Raw genomic sequence first — 15,773 nt, 5'->3', positions numbered from 1 at the left:
ATATTGATCCTTTGGTGGCCACATTCATATATGCCTTTTTTAGGATATTAAGGGTGAGGCTACGGTGTTCCCTCTTTCTGATCAATTAGTGGATCATTTAGAGGAGGCGTGGAAAAATCCAGGTAAACGGTTTCAGCCCCAGAGGCGCTTAGCCGTGGCTTATCCGTTTGCGGTCAATTATTTTTCTAAGCGGGAATCCCCTACGCAAGTGGATTCACATGTCACACGCCTAGTCAAAAGTGCCACGTTGCCTATGCCTTCGATGTCATCCTTGAAGAATGTCACTGACCGCAAGGTGGAGATCTGCCTCAAATCCGTTTATTCCCTTGCAGGGAAGCATCCAGACCGGCCTTAGATATTTGTATGCTCACCTCTAGGATCTCCTCTGCAGCCGTGGCTGCTCGTCGCACCTTATGGTTGCGTTCTTGGAAAGCAGACGCGGATTCCAAAAAGGGATTAGAAGGTCTGGACAGGTACTATTTGGTCCAGATCTGGACAAAATTGTAGTTACGTTGGCAGCAGCAAAATCTGCATGTCTTCCGTCTGCTACGATTCCTTCTAGTGCTGGTGGGTCGTCCTTTCGGCCTCGCAGGGCCCAAGGTAGGCCTAAAGTACAGTCCTTTCCACGGCAGGCGCGGACCAAGAAATTGTCCAAGCCCAAGAAACAGGTCTGGAGTACCAGACGTCCGGCTCCTAGGTCAGATAACAAACCTGCGGCCTGACGGTCCAGGCCTCCTTTTGGGGGACCCCAAAGTGGGGGGCGCCTGCTTCAGTTCGCCCAGTGCTGGTCGAGGACTACGACAGACACTTGGGTTCAGGAGGTGGTCTCTCACGGGTATGCCCTCTCCTTTCGGGACAGGCCTTCCGCTAGACTAGAGCAAAGCCTCGGAAACTGCGGAAGGTTCTGCACATTATGCTCCAGGCCGGAGTTTCAGTGCATGTTCCAATTTCCCAGAGGGGCCTGGGTTTCTATTCCATTCTAATTTTGGTGCAGAAACCCAATGGGTCTTACCGTTCAATACTAAACCTGAAGGCCTTCAACAAGTCCTTGAGGGTGCCTCTGTTTCGGATGGAGACCCTGCGGTCCATTATTCTGGCACTGGAGCCTGGGGACTACATGGTGTCATTGGACATCCAGGACGCTTACCTGCATGTCCCTATTCTTTTGCGCCATCAGCAGTTCCTCAGATTGGCAATCTGCAACGAACATTTCCAGTTCTGGGCACTGCCTTTTGGCCTGGTGACTGCTCCACGGGTATTCACCAAGGTCATGGCGGTCATGGCGGCTCTCCTGCGGATGCAGGGAGTCCGACTGTTGCCTTATCTGGACGACCTCCTGTTGATAGCGGGTCTCCAGAGCTTCTTTTACACCATCTGGATCTGACGATTGCGGTACTGCAACGTCACGGCTGGTTGACAAACTGGCTGAGGTCCACTCTCACCCCGTCTCAGAGGATCCTGCACCTCGGGGCCTTATTGGACTCCAGGCAGCAGTGGATCTTTGTGACGGAGGAAAAGATCCTTGCTTTGTAGTTGAGGGTGCGCAGTTGTCTGCAGTGTCGTTGAGTGTCGATACACTTTGCAAAGAGGTTATTAGGCTCAATGGTGTCGGTATTCGACATGGTGGAGTACGCCCAATTTCACTCCAAACCTCTGCTGCTATTGATCCGGTCCAGATTGAATGGATTGCCTCAGTGTCTCAAGTCCCAGACGATGGGGCTCACTCCGGATGTTCGCCTGTCTCTAACCTGGTGTTTGCAGACGACCCACCTCAACAAGGGTCGCCCGTTCTGGGTGGCGAACTGGGTCCTGTTAACAACGGACGCCAGTCTCCGGTGATGGGGAGCTGTCACGGGTCCACACTTGTTTCAGGGCAGGTGGACTTGGGCGGTAGCGGAGCTTCCAATAAACATTTTGGAGCTCCAAGCGGTGTCAAGAGCTCTCCAGCGGGCACAGCCGGTTCTCCAGGGTCACCCTGTGCAGGTCCCGTCGGACAGCGCCACCACGGTGGCCTATTTAAACCAGCAAGGAGGAACCGGGAGAGTGGTCTTTACATCAGGACGTCTTTCGGAGTCTGGTGGACAAGTGGGGTCTTCCAGAGATAGACCTCATGGCGTCCCGGCACAACAACAAGTTGCCGGTGTACGGGTCTCGAACATGAGACGAAAAGGCGTCTCTGGTGTATGCCCTGTCCGTCTAGTAGACGTTCCAGTTTGCCTACCTTTTCCCTCCGTTTTCCCTTCTTCCGCGGGTATTACGGAAATTCAAATCAAGAAGGAGGTACGCTACTGTTAATAGCTCCCGAGTGGCCCAGATGGCACTGGTTCTCAGACCTCCAGAGTCTGTCAGTAGACGTTCCTCTGAGCTTACCATTACGACCGAATCTGCTGTCACAGGGTCCTTGTCTTCACCCGGACCTGACTCGGTGTGGCTGTTGAAACGGTCATGCTAAGGTCCAGAGGGTTTCTCTGGCTCCGTGGTGCAAACCATACTAAGAGCTCGTAAACCTTCCTCGGCAAGAATCTACCATCGTGTGTGGCATACTTTCTTCCGGTGGTGTAGACCTAGAGGGTATTCCCTTAGGGAGTTCCGCCTGTCTGGGGTGTTGGCTTTCCTACAGGCTGGACTGGATCATGGGCTTCGCCTGGCTTCTCGGAAAGTGCAGGTGTCTGCCCTGTCAGTCTGGTTTCATCGTAGGATTGCTGCGCTCTCTGATGTGCACACCTTTATGCGAGGTGTTCTTCGCATTCAGCTATCTTTTGTTCCACCGGTGGCGCCTTGGAATTGGGCTGTGGTCCTGAGAGTTCTCCAGGGACCGCCGTTTGAACCACTGGACTCAGTGGACTTTAAATGGCTTACAGCTAAAACCATATTCCTTCTGGCCATTGCCTCGGCCAGAAGGGTTTCGGATTTAGGGGTTCTCTCTTGTAGACCCCCTTTTCTGATTTAACATAGGAATAGGGCAGTGCTTCGCACTCGTCCAGGATTCCTTCCCGAAGTGGTATCCAGTTTTCACATCAATGAAGAAATTGTTGTGCCGGCTTTCAATTCACCTGGACTTTCAGTGGGTGACGCCACTTGGGATGTTGTGCGGGTATTGAGAATTTATGTTGACCGCACTTCTTAAAGGGTTGGCCTGCTTCAAAGTAGACTTTGGCAGGCTGGATTCGTATGGCAATTTCAGAAGCTTATCTTCATGAAGGTCTTCCAGTTCCCTCCTTGGTGAGGGCTCATTCCAATAGGTCTGTGGGTCCTTCGTTTGCAGCTAGATGTGGTGCCTCTGCAGTTCAGATCTGCAAGGCTGCTACGTAGTCTTCTGTCTATACCTTTGTGAGGTATTACGCTTTTGACGCCTTTGCCTCTCAGGATGCTTCCTTCGGGCGGCGGATTCTCCTCTCAGCACAGGAGCGTCCCCACCCTTAAAGGATACTGCTTTGGGACATCCCCAAGGTATCCTGTGGATACCCTATGGACCCTGAAGTAGAAAATATGAGATATGGTAAGAACTTACCCTTGTTATCTCTATTTCTACGAAGTCCATAGGGTTCCACAGGACTCCCGCCCTGTCGCACCTGTACTGCAGATGGGCTTTATTCTGGTCACCGGTTTTTCCGTCTCCCTATGGTGAGAATGTGATTCTTGTGAGTGTCCAGATTTTTTTCTTCTCTCTCTTTCTTCTCCTCCTCCGGCCTATGGCTTGTGACGTAACTGAGATGCCTTGGCCTGGGGGCGGGGTATAGGAGAGGGACCCAGATGCACCCTGGGAGGCTGAAAACTTTAACTCTGTGGTGCCTGAAGACTGACGTCATCACCTATACCCCAAGGTATCCTGTGGAACCCTATGGACTTCGTAGAAATAGAGATAACAAGAGTAAGTTCTTACCATATCTCATATTTTTTTTAATTAAAAAGAATGCTACTATTACATTTAGAGGTCACGTCATGTCAGGGAGTGATATGTTTTATATCAGGATTGGGAGGTCTGTTGACTGATAACTGGAACCTCGTGTCTATGGCAATGGGATACTTTCTGTTAAAATGTGTATCCAAATAGTGAATCTCTCATGGCTGGAGATGCAGCAGTCGCCTGGGAAGTCTGTTTTCTGCCACTTTTTTTTCTCATGATTAACTGCTATTGAAAGAAATCATGTTCTGTTGTCTCTCTGGGACAGATGTTCTCAATGTGTGATATGTTGTTTTACTTTCATTCAGAATAACTAATGACTAAAGTTGGGAACAGCAGCAGCTGGGACAAGCTGCTTTCTTGGCCTATTACAGTATATGGTTTTCAGAGTGCTATGAATTCACTTAGACCGCATGGCCAATGGCATCACAACCAACTCCATTTTGTTGTAGCCTAACATAACGCACGGTCAGTTAATATTCACCCAGGCCAGGATATATACATTTAATATAATGTCGAGTAAAATTGTGTCTTTTTTTTGGTTAAAATTAAGACATTCGGCGGGATGCATGACGCATCGCATTCGCGCCACCTCCCTTTGCATGCATGCCGGCGTTAGTAACGCAGGTATTCATGAAGAACACCGCAAAGGAACACTCTCTCGGTAAGGGCGGCCCTTTGCGATGGAGGGACTTCTGGGTCTATGACCAGAATGACCCAAAAACCCCTCTGGCGTCCTTCTGCGCAGCCGCTGGGGGTTCTGGGATTGGATACCTCTCACAACACTCTACCAATAGAATCCCATAGGCTTCTATAGGGTAACGCTATCAGGAGATGGCATTACCCACTGCAACCAAGCCCTGGAGTGCATCACATCCTGGGGCTTGGTGCATATGAGAAATGCGTTCAATGCTGCATCCCGCCCCCGTTTTGGTGGATAATTGGTGTCTGTTCTTTCCCTCATTCTTCCGCAGTTGTTAAGAGCCAAGAAAGAAGAGGCTATACAAAGTATGAGAAAGCATAAACCTAGAGCAATAATATAGAATGGAGTACATACAAGTGACATAAACAGGCGCACATGCAGTGTAATCAGTTTAATGTCACTTACAGCAGCAACACCTCTAGAGGAATAGGTACTGATGGTCAAAACCTCAGGATCCGGAGTTCATTACATTTTACCCATTCTTCCCTTGGAGGAAATAGCATACTTCTGCATCATCCCGCTTTCAGTAGGACAGCCCCTGCTCACGGGACTTTGGAGGCATAGCCATAGTAAGTGGGTGTAGCTGGTGCCTTCGGCGTGTGCTGCAATTCAAAGGTGTTTTAACATGAGGCGAGCGAAGTTTGGCTGCATAACCCTACAGAGGGGCAAGGCATGCTCACTGTGGGCATGACCATACCCAGTTACCCACCAAGGTCTGACCATGACCACTATAATGCAGACATGTTACTAAGATGAGGAGGCATATCTGTAACCTGTAAGGAGGTATCACATCTCCCATTGTACTGTAGAATCACATCTACGGCCATAGATCTGGCATGCTGAGTTCTCTGTATCTGCAGGTATCCTGTACTAGGGACATAGGAGGTGTTTCATATGCATGGAATGTTTTAGTCATACAGTATGGCGGGAATACCTAACCATCTCATATCATTCCGCTGTCTCCTATGTAAATCTGGACATTTATACTGTACAATACACATAGTGCATGGAATGTTTTAGTCATACAGTATGGCGGGAATACCTAACCATCTCATATCATTCCGCTGTCTCCTATGTAAATCTGGACATTTATACTGTACAATACACATAGTGCATGGAATGTTTTAGTCATACAGTATGGCGGGAATACCTAACCATCTCATATCACTCTGCTGTCTCCTATGTAAATCTGGACATTTATACTGTACAATACACATAGTGCATGGAATGTTTTAGTCATACAGTATTGAGGGAATACCCTAACCATCTCATATCATTCCGATGTCTCCTATGTAAATCTGGACGTTTATACTGTACAATACACATAGTGAATGGAATGTTTTAGTCACACAGTATGGCGGGAATACCTAACCATCTCATATCATTCCACTGTCTCCTATGTAAATCTGGACGTTTATACTGTACAATACACATAGTGCATGGAATGTTTTAGTCATACAGTATGGTGGGAATAGTTAACCATCTCATATCATTCCGCTGTCTCCTATGTAAATCTGGACGTTTATACTGTACAATACACACAGTGCATGGAATGTTTTAGTCATACAGTATGGTGGGAATACCTAACCATCTCATATCATTCCGCTGTCTCCTATGTAAATCTGGACGTTTATACTGTACAATACACATAGTATATGGAATGTTTTAGTCATACAGTATGACGGGAATACCTAACCATCTCATATCATTCCACTGTCTCCTATGTAAATCTGGACGTTTATACTGTACAATACACATAGTGCATGGAATGTTTTAGTCATACAGTATGGTGGGAATACCTAACCATCTCATATCAATCCGCTGTCTCCTATGTAAATCTGGACATTTATACTGTACAATACACATAGTGCATGGAATGTTTTAGTCATACAGTATGGTGGGAATACCTAACCATCTCATATCATTCCGCTGTCTCCTATGTAAATCTGGACGTTTATACTGTACAATACACATAGTGCATGGAATGTTTTAGTCATACAGTATGGTGGGAATACCTAACCATCTCATATCATTCCGCTGTCTCCTATGTAAATCTGGACGTTTATACTGTACAATACACATAGTATATGGAATGTTTTAGTCATACAGTATGACGGGAATACCTAACCATCTCATATCATTCCACTGTCTCCTATGTAAATCTGGACGTTTATACTGTACAATACACATAGTGCATGGAATGTTTTAGTCATACAGTATGGTGGGAATACCTAACCATCTCATATCAATCCGCTGTCTCCTATGTAAATCTGGACGTTTATACTGTACAATACACATAGTGCATGGAATGTTTTAGTCATACAGTATGGTGGGAATACCTAACCATCTCATATCAATCCGCTGTCTCCTATGTAAATCTGGACATTTATACTGTACAATACACATAGTGCATGGAATGTTTTAGTCATACAGTATGGTGGGAATACCTAACCATCTCATATCATTCCGCTGTCTCCTATGTAAATCTGGACGTTTATACTGTACAATACACATAGTGCATGGAATGTTTTAGTCATACAGTATGACGGGAATACCTAACCATCTCATATCATTCCGCTGTCTCCTATGTAAATCTGGACGTTTATACTGTACAATACACATAGTATATGGAATGTTTTAGTCATACAGTATGACGGGAATACCTAACCATCTCATATCATTCCACTGTCTCCTATGTAAATCTGGACGTTTATACTGTACAATACACATAGTGCATGGAATGTTTTAGTCATACAGTATGGTGGGAATACCTAACCATCTCATATCATTCCGCTGTCTCCTATGTAAATCTGGACGTTTATACTGTACAATACACATAGTGCATGGAATGTTTTAGTCATACAGTATGACGGGAATACCTAACCATCTCATATCATTCTGCTGTCTCCTATGTAAATCTGGACGTTTATACTGTACAATACACATAGTATATGGAATGTTTTAGTCATACAGTATGACGGGAATACCTAACCATCTCATATCATTCCACTGTCTCCTATGTAAATCTGGACGTTTATACTGTACAATACACATAGTGCATGGAATGTTTTAGTCATACAGTATGGTGGGAATACCTAACCATCTCATATCATTCCGCTGTCTCCTATGTAAATCTGGACATTTATACTGTACAATACACATAGTGCATGGTGGCACTGCAGTGGGCTCGCATATATGCTGCACAAGCCTACAGTTTGTACTGAGCAGACATTCAGAATTGTGTCTGCATGCTATATGATTTATATACACTCTTAGTATAGCTGCTTGTTCATAGTATAGCTCTGTATTGTGTATTCCTATTTGAAAAATTGTAAATGTGTAGTCATCCCTCTATGTACAGTTCTGCGGACACTATGTGGCCCCTTTTAAATAAATTGTAATAATAATAATATGATTGTGAACTAATTGCAGAGCAGCCATGTAGTATTGTACATGTCTGTAAATACAATCTGGTAACCTTGTCCAAGATACAGTACAAGTCCATCATTTGATTCAGAAGTCTGCAGAAGAGACTGTAAAGTTCAATCATCATTTATATCATGTGAAACTGGACAAATGTGCTATACATTGTCCATACTCATGAATAGGTCATGAAAAAATACTGTTTGTTCAGAGCTGAGTAAAAGCTACACATGTGCAACATAGGACCAGGTAAGATTATTCACACCCTATAAAGGAAATAGAAGCCCTGAGTTTTCAGTTCCAAACAGTTAGTGGTATATTTACTAAAGTGCAGGTTTTTAGATGTGGACTTGTTGCCCATAGCAACCAATCAGATTCTAGCTATTATCTTTTAGAAGGTGCTAGATAAATGTTAAGTAGAATCTGATTGGTTGCTATGGGCACCATCTCCACTTATAAAAACCTGCACTTTAGTAAATATACCCCTAACTGTTTGGAACTGAGAGTTGATCGCTGGGGTGCACCTTCAATGGGCATCTGTCTTACCTGTCTCAGGGAGCAGCATACTGCATGTACTGTAAGACATTATTTCTGAAACACTTATTTTCTTGCTGTAAAACTTTAGATCAGTGGTTACAACTTGCTGGTAGCTTTATTCTTTATTAAAGTTCCAATATTTTTTTCTAAGGAGTGAGGTGAACTATGTCCATATCAGAATGTTGACATGGTCCCCTTTCGACATTTGACTTGTTGACTTTTACAATGTCCACACTGTCATAATGCTGACATTATGCATGTTGACAGTGAGGATGTCAACAGTACTATTTCACCCTTACTGCAGCCTTAAATTTACCCTAACTGCAGTTGTTAATGTTTATATTGAATGTTGTCATTACAGACATGCCGACATTCTTAACCTGGTGACACTACAGTGCCGACATTCTGATTGTTGACCTAGGGCTAAATTTACTAAGATGGGAGTTCTATTTAAGAAGTGATGTTGCCGATAGCAACCAATCAGAGTCTACTTCTCATTTATCTAGCACCTTCTAGAAGATAATATCTGGAATCTGATTGGTTGCTATGGGCAACATCACTTCTTAAATAGAACTCCCATCTTAGTAAATTTAGCCCCTAGTAACTACGTACCATTTCTGAGAGTCTACAGTACTTGTACATAAATGGTTATGATACTTTGTTGTGCATGGGATGAGAGCGGTGACATTAAAGTTTATGCCAATGTCCACTGGATAGGAGATTGCAAAACCAGGGTTTAGGAGCATAAATGAAGATTAGCAGGATTTAGGAGAAATATATTTTTAAAAGCCAGAAGTTAACAAATTATTGTAACTGCACTAAGAACTGTGTAAGTAAATAAAGTTTTTTCATTATTATTTAGTTGAATGTACCTAGTTTATTTTTTTTTTCTGGTTTCTACTGATGAACCTACTGAATTGAAAGAGTTGGCCGAGATCCAATAGCGTTGTATGTTTTGTTATCCATTTGTAACACTATGATGTCACTGAGGCCAGTGGAAAATGAATGATACAATATCACGTGGAATAAACATGTGTAGGGAGGAAATGTGCTGCTCACAGTGTTTTTGCTCCATGGTCTGTTGGTTTATGCTTTTTTTCCTTGTAAAATAGTTATTAGTTTCCAAATATACCACTGGTAGGAAACAGCATAAAACAAAGAACTGTGCTTCATATAGAGCATTGGGTCCCAACCTTTGTAAAGCTGTCATACATACCCTGGAAGCACAATAATCAGACTATTCATCTTTTCATGTAATATGAAAATGAAGATATTGTAAACCAGAATAATGATTACACGTCTGTGTGTTTCAGAGCTATGGTGAATGTAACCGCAGCAACCAGAATGACTAGTGCTATAGATTGGGAAAATCACACATTAGCTACAGCCCTTATTAGCACCGTTTACAGGTAAAATATAATTTACATATAATCTTCATTACAACATACTGTTTGGGAATCACTGGTATGGCTGTGATCATCAGTGGAAGCTTTGTCTCCATCCAATTCAAACACCTGCTCAATCCATGTCCTGGACACTACTTGTTTATTACTACTGCTAGGGCACCCTGCTGGAATATTGCAGTGAGATAACACTTGCTTGATACACCTCTGAGTGTTTTAAGGCTAAAGGTGCGTACACACGTAACGATTTTGTAACCAACGATGTTCTGTCAGATTTTCCCTTGAAAAAGTGAACGATTTTTTGAAGTGTGATGAACGATTTCTAAAATGATGAACGAAAAATGTTTCTTCCCTTAATGAAAATTGTTTTGTTGGTCAGTCTGAAATGGACTATTAACTACAAACGGGAGCGCGCTTGAACGATTATCGTTCATCGTTATAACTCAGAAACTGAACAATTTTTTGAACGATAACGACGTCGTTAATGACAAATCATTAAAAAAATCATTACGTGTGTACGAACGTTTACCCCACGGCTCCTGCTCTCCATTCTATACACTCCCCCTAGCCGGACTTAAGTGACCTGGCCGTGAGTATGTGTCTATGGGGGAGATGTACTAAGCATCGATACCGCGATGTGGTACATCCCACCTGACTTCGCGTACATACCACGGTTCATACCGTGGTATGTGCAAAACATTTCGCAAATGACAGCTCTCTCGATAAGAGCTGTCCTTTGCGATGCTGCCGGGCAGAGGGTCTTCCGGGTTGAACACCCAGAAGTCCTTCTGCGCATGCGCAGAATGCCGCGGGCCACAGGGGGCTTATGGGAGGGATTCGATCGGATCCCTCCCAGCCAGGAGCGTTACGTTAAGAATCCCATAGGCTTCTATTGGGTAACGCCACCTGAAGGTGGCTTTACCTAGCGATGCGAATGCTTAGTACATACGGGGAATACGGTAAAACCCCCGAAAACTGAATTTTCGGGGGTTTTACCACATTTTCGCCGTTAGTACATCTCCCCCTATATACACTAACTCTCACCCTAATACCCTAACACTTAATCCTAACCCTTAACACTATTACCATAACCTTCACCCTTAATCCTGATACCCTTAGTCTTAAACCCTAACACTAATACCCAAAACCCTCACAATTAATCCTACTTCTCTAACACTCCAATCCTTAACACAAACCCTGTGTTAAACTCTAATATTCTAACATTAATACCCTAACCAAACCCATAATCTAACTCTACCTGTAAAGGTGCCTACACACTATGCAATGTGGTCACAATGCGATCTTGTGTCCGATTTCCCTTGAGCTCTGCCCCGGTAGCTCCCTGGCAGTCCTGCACACGATGGCGTTAAAAGTGTCCAATGTGACAAACGATCTATCGTGCATCCTTAACTTTTTCCAGTGCATCGTGTCCAAGATTGGCAGATCTCGCCTGCAACAAGGCAGATATGAAGATGTGATGTACGACCAGCGGGTACACGTGAGTAGACACACACGATTTGGACATATTTTACATGATTTGTCGTTTCCGATGCATCGAAATTGGGCAAATCGTGTAAAATATCACCTAGTGTGTAGGCACCTTTACCCTAATAACCGCACCCTTAAAGGGCAGTCTAGATGGGCCAAATGGTTCTTATCTGCTGTAAAATACTATGTTTCTATGTGACCCAAATGACCCTCTCTCATAAGACAGTTGAGAGGAAGTAAAGCAGAGATCAGCTTTGGGTCAGATAAGACTTTCCACAGTTAAAATGTCAGTAAGACAAAGTTAATTTTCTAGCATGATGTTATGTTGCACATTCATAACAGTAACAGTGTTTTGAGTGTGTTTATCCAAAATTAAACAGGATAGTTAAAGCAACTTTTAAAGTTGCAAAACAGTCAGACAGCAGTACACAGAGGGGGTCATTCAGACCCGGTCGCAAGCACCGATGTGCTCGCAACCGGGTCGATGGGTAGCCCTGCGCACACACAGCGCCCGCACTGTGCATGTGCAAGCCCCGGAGCGAGAGAGAAACTCTCTCGCTCCGGAGCTCGCTACAAAAGGGGTGGCTGTCGATTTTGATCGACAGCTCGCCCCTTTTTGTAGGCGGGCCGGGGGGGTGGTTTCCAAAACGGAGGCGTTCCTTAAGGAACACCTACCGTTTTGTGGGCAGCCGCACTGACATCATCAGTGATGTCAGTGGGGAGCTTCCTGCTCGATCAGAGCAGGAAGCTCCCTGGAGCTTGCGAGTGCCCAGACCCAACCTTAGGGTCTGGTCGCAAGCCCCGATGGTCGTGATGGTGATCACCATCGCGACCATCACCCTGGTCGCTAGCTAAGCTGGGGGTGGTAACCCACAGCTTAGCTTGCGACCAAGAGGCCGCACCGAAAAAAAGAAGCGCCCGTCCTCATTCAGAGAGAGCGATCGCTTCTTGTGACCGCCTCTGAATGAGGTCCAGAGTTCTTACATCACTGCAGCTAAACCTGCATGTGTCACCGTGCATCACATATTCCACCATAAGCCCACCATGGATTGGTCCCTATCTGGTTTCTGCAGATGTGGAAGACAGAAGTCTGGAATGGGATAAAGACTCCTAACAACAATAATTGCAGCTCAGACATAAATAGGAATTGTTGCACCCTGGGAGTGGAATTTTTCTTTTACATATTTTTAGAATGCTAACGTATAATTAAAGGTAGAAATAGCTGCATTAAGTTTAGTGTTTCTAACTGTACATGCAGTATTTGTGAGTGTTGGTATAAAATAGTCATTTTTCAAATGAAATGTAAGCATACCTCTGATTCATTAAGAAGATGCCTAACCTTTCCGCCAGATTTTGCTATGGGATCTGGAAATGCGCTGTTCCGTACCTGCTGGGCATGTTACTATTTACATGACCTTTCCAGCCATCTCCCGCTATTTTGTGACAGGCACAAAACATGCTTTGTGACTTACAGCTGGCAAAGAGGTTTCACTGCTTATTAGAGACCAAACCAATGAAGCCCTTAAAAAAAAGATAGTAGCATAAAATAATTAGAAGCATGCACAAGCATTATTCATTAGTACTGTATGTCTGTGCACTGCAAATTCATATACTGTGGATTACCCAGGTGAAAGTTATAGTAACATTACATTGGAAATTTGTTCAGATAGAATAATTATTACATTGGAAGCCAAAAAGAAACAAAATGGTTTGTCAAACAAATCCTCCCGTGATTCTCAAGCCCCTATGCCACAATCGTTACACAGAGCGTACACATAAAGGAGCTGTTATGATCGATTTAAACGGTATCAGTAATGTGGCGGAAAGTGATAGGCATCCTGGGCGGTGGCTAGTAGTACACACAGTAATGGTCCATTCAGTGGCCGTATTTTGGGAGTGTCGCGAGCGTGGCAATGCAAGCGGCTGCGTACAGAGACACACAGCTGCAGACATAGGAGGTCAGGGTCAGACAGAGGAACTGCAAGTTTTGATGGTGGTGTATAAGGACGCACCAATCGGTATTACAGCGTGCACGGACGCTAAAAGTGAGAATAACAGGCCTTGCACTTTCAACCACACGGATGTACACAGAAGTTTGTAGCAACATAAAGTCATAGACAGATGACCGCCAATAGACACTGCTGCTTGCACTTGTGTGGGCCATTCCAAATAAGGCCCACTATGTCATTGTATACACTAAGGGGCTTATGCAGTGTTCCAGGACAAACAATGTTGCATCGCAAAGGATGCAAAGCATTTATTTTCCATGTAACCCACCATGCAATTGGGCTTGGCCTTTTGCCTTTTTCCCCTCTGTCATCTGTATGTGACCCATCGAGTTGAGCCTTGGAGGAATGGGCCGCATACTGCCTTTTGCCATAGTGTGGCATTATGTGCCCATTTTAAAGTAGAGATGTGCAGGCTCGGATTAGTTCCGATTTTCCCGCCAAATTTGGATTTTTCCCGTCAGAAAGAGGCAAAACGTAATTTTTCATGGACAAACATCATCATTCCTGGACAAAAGTCCATGAAAGATGATGTTTGTCCATGAAAGGTGATGTCTTGCCTCTTTCTGAGACCCGATTTTTGGCGGGAACAATCCGAATTTGGCCAGAAAATCCGAACTAATCCGAGCCTGCACATCCCTACTTTAAAGTCATTCAGTCATGTGAGGGGGCAGGCCCTGTCTCCTGGCTCCCTCTATTCGTCCTTTCCTGGCTATGACTGATTTTCTCCTTTGTGGGGGTGGCACAGATGATGCACATTATAATAAATAATAGGAAGACTGCATCTGCTTCAAGACCAGCCCAGCTCTCAAGGTATCATCTATCATCTGTCTTTACCGTTCACTGCCAAGCCCCCCATAACTGCTTCTATCCCGTTTATGTTTCCGACAGTTCGTGTCTTGTTTGTCTCCATCACCCAGCAGTCTCTCTGTCCCATTTGTGTTTGTCTCCAATTTTTAAGTGTACCTCTCTTTACTTGTCACACCCACCCACCAACCCTTGTGCCTGTGACATTTTACTTAAACTTTCTAAGTGGTCCACCAGGTGAAATAATTGCCTACCCCTGGTGTAAACTGTAGCCACATATAGCGCTAAGCCCATAAAATAAACGTGGAAGATCAGTCTTAGGGGCCGTTTCAGACCCGCTCGCTAGGCTGCGTTCGCACGCAGCCTGACGATTTTTGCAAGCTGCGTATGCGTGCGCGAACTAGTTCATGCGATCGTGAAGCGTTCGATCGCTGCACATAGCCATCTCACTAGAATGAGTGACAGGACAAGCCGTTTGTGGGTGGTGACGTGATTGGCGATGGAAACGTGGGAGTGGTGGTGCAAACCCAGGCATGCCTGAGCATCTTAACGCCGTTTCAGAGGCGTGTATAATTAATACGCAGCGTCATAGTACACGTCACATGGATGTTTTACACACTGAAGCACTTGCAGTGCTTGCGGTAGGGTATGGTCAACCACAAGTGCTGCATTCTTTTCCAGTGGTACTCAGTTGTTACCGATGGTTGCATACACATCCTGGAGATGACGTGCATAAGAGGGCATCTGCATACACACCGCGACATAGTGGGCGTGCTAATGCCTTGCCGTGCGATTGCGGATTTGCATACTTTCGCTGCTTGTGAACGCATCTAGCGGGCGGGCCTGAATCGATCCCTTAGTTCCATGACATAAAATCTCTCTCCAAACTTTGCTAAATCTCCCCCAGTGTGACTGGCTGGCTAGTAGTAGTAAGTAATGACCACTTGTCTGTAGATCTAAACTCGCACAGTTGGGTTTCTCTTTCTCCCTCACTAGGAGAACATGCTTTTCCCATGCATAGATACATTTTTGCATTTACGCAAGTCGCTAGGCACTTGTTAATCAAATTTATGGCATTTTGGCAGCCACAGAGTCTGCCAGTGTTTTGGATGCAGGGGAGACGTTCAGAGTATAAGAAATCCCCATTCTTGGTCAGGGATTCACATTCAACAATCTGTGACGTTAACAATTATACAAAGTCAGGCACAAATATAGAAAACATAACAATGATGTAGGTCATTTGCAGAATAAAACATTAGGAACATTACTCCAGTACATTGAACATTTTCTGCACTACATGACAGTAAGAAAAGATACTTACTTTCCTAGGTGTTTTGTGAGCTAGAATTTTTTTTCAATTCACCTGTTGACAAGAGGAAGAAAAGTTAGCATAAAATAAAAAGAAAATCTAAAAAAAAGAAAACCTTCATTGCCCCCATTTCACTGGGAGAGAGTGTAGGGAGGCATGCTAAGTAACCTGATTAGGATGGTGATCATTCAAC

General features: G+C 44.5%; 1 protein-coding gene and 1 long non-coding RNA gene across 2 annotated transcripts in view; one reads left to right on the top strand and one right to left on the bottom strand.

Moving 5' to 3' along the window:
• LOC148515318 (inositol-trisphosphate 3-kinase B-like) overlaps positions 1-15,773 on the top strand; it is a 122,389-nt gene that overhangs the window by 48,369 nt on the left and 58,247 nt on the right. The window lies entirely within an intron of this gene.
• LOC148515319 (uncharacterized) overlaps positions 12,796-15,773 on the bottom strand; it is a 35,904-nt gene continuing 32,926 nt past the window's right edge. The window contains exons 2-3 of the long non-coding RNA XR_015879410.1: positions 15,593-15,634; positions 12,796-12,979 (exon numbers count right to left, since the gene is read on the bottom strand). This is a non-coding gene — a long non-coding RNA (uncharacterized LOC148515319). The remainder of the gene's footprint in view (positions 12,980-15,592; positions 15,635-15,773) is intronic.

Source organism: Taudactylus pleione, unplaced genomic scaffold (assembly GCF_031769625.1).
Source record: "Taudactylus pleione unplaced genomic scaffold, aTauple2 ptg000250l, whole genome shotgun sequence".
Taxonomy (NCBI): domain Eukaryota; kingdom Metazoa; phylum Chordata; class Amphibia; order Anura; family Myobatrachidae; genus Taudactylus; species Taudactylus pleione.
Note: the sequence above shows the minus strand (reverse complement) of the source record. Positions and strands in the feature narration are given on the sequence as shown.